Raw genomic sequence first — 1,797 nt, forward strand, 5'->3', positions numbered from 1 at the left:
AGGTTTAATTCTCTAGGGCCTATGGCCCTAGTCCCTTCTGATATGATTAGGCCCAGATATCTAACAGATTGTTGACAAAGCTGAGCCTTTTCTCTTGATGCCTTGTAACCGCAGCCTGCCAGAAAGTTTAAGAAGTCTTCTGAGGCTCTTGAACAAGCTTCCTCTGTCTCAGCACAGAGCAAAATATCATCTACATACGGTAACACCACTGCTTTGGAGCTATTAAAGTTTTGTAGATCCCATGACAAACTTTGTCCAAATAAGTGAGAACTGTCACGAAATCGCTGGGGCAAAATGTCCAAGTTAACTGAGAAGCTGGTTGTGTCGGGTCCTCAAAGGCAAATAGAAATTTACTTTCCTCTGCCAAAGGCACTGAATAAAAGGCATCTTTTAAATCAATTACAGAGAAATATTTGGCTTGTTCAGGAATTTCAGACAATAGCATGTAACGATTAGGCACCACGGGGTGTAAAGGAACTATGGCCTCATTTATTATTCATAAATCTTGAACTAATCTCCATTTACCATTTGATTTCTTTATACCCGAAATAGGAGTGTTGCATGGACTGTTACAGGGAATTAATAGTCCCTGTTCCTTTAAATTTTTGATGATGGGTTTTAACCCTCCCTTAATCTCAGGTTTCAGTGGATACTGCTTCTTATGTGGAAATAAGTGCAGGTCTTTGAGCTTGACAACTACAGGAATAGCATTTTTTGCTCTACCCACAGATTTTCCATCAGTTCATACTCTAGGATTTACATTTTGTTCAATTAAAGGGAGATAAAGGGAAGGCTCCATATTTATGAAAACTGAGGCATGGACTTTGCTCAGTATGTCCCTCTCCAAAAGGGGCGAGGGAGACTCTGACACAATCAGAAACTCGTATGAAAATAGCACAGAGTCCCAGTCACAACTTACAGAAACAATACCTTTTGGCTCGTTCAGACAGTCCTATTACGGAAGCAGATTGGGAAGAAAGTGGGCCAGGGACTTCAGTAAGCAAAGAGTAAGTCGCCCAGTGTCTAAAAGGAAATCGATGGATTGGCCCCCCACAGTTATTAATACCCGGGGTTCCTCAGGTGTAATTAGGACAGGAGCTTGTGTGGGGACCCCTGGGCACCTTCAGTTCTGTTTGTCTTGAGAGTCTGACCACTGAAACCTATGCCTCTGGGGGCAGTCTCTCTTACAGTGTGGTCCTTTGCAGACCGGACATGGAGCTGGGGGCAGCTTGGATGTCTGAGGGTAATTTCACTTGATGTGCCCCTCCTTTCCACAGTAATAGCAAGCCCATCCCTTTTCACCTCGGTCCCTCTGGGCATTTTTCTCAGGCTGTTTAAGAACGGTTCTCATAGCCATTGTGAAGGCTTCCGCCTGTTCCTTTGTCTTTTTCTGCCTTTCTTTCCTTTCCTCATATTCCCTACCATAATAAACTGTCTGAGCCAGTTGTAACAGATTATCTAAAGACTGATTTGGTCCATATGCCCATTTTAATAGCTTGCAGCAGATATCTGGAGCTGACTAAGTGAGAAATCTATCTTTTAAGATCACTTTTCCCTCTTCACTTTCCAGATCAATTTCAGTGAATCTGCGAAGGGCTTCTCTGTCTATCTAGGAATTTACCAGGAGCTTCCTTCTCCTCCTGTTCTATGTTTGCCAATTTGCCATAGTTTAAAGGCTTAGCATGTGTCTGCCTGACTCCTTTAAGAATACACCTGACAAAATGACTCTGATCTCATCTTCCTTTAGCTGTGTTGTAGTCCTAGTCGTGGTTCTGTACTTGGGACCGCCTGATTCCC

At 43.1% G+C, this 1,797-nt stretch overlaps 1 pseudogene; it reads left to right on the forward strand.

Annotated features, from left to right (window-relative positions):
- The first annotated feature begins 1,212 nt into the window (after positions 1–1,212).
- LOC105003149 overlaps positions 1,213–1,797 on the forward strand; it is a 6,409-nt pseudogene continuing 5,824 nt past the window's right edge.

This window comes from Bison bison, unplaced genomic scaffold (genome assembly GCF_000754665.1).
Source record: "Bison bison bison isolate TAMUID 2011002044 unplaced genomic scaffold, Bison_UMD1.0 scf7180017864462, whole genome shotgun sequence".
Lineage (NCBI taxonomy): Eukaryota > Metazoa > Chordata > Mammalia > Artiodactyla > Bovidae > Bison > Bison bison.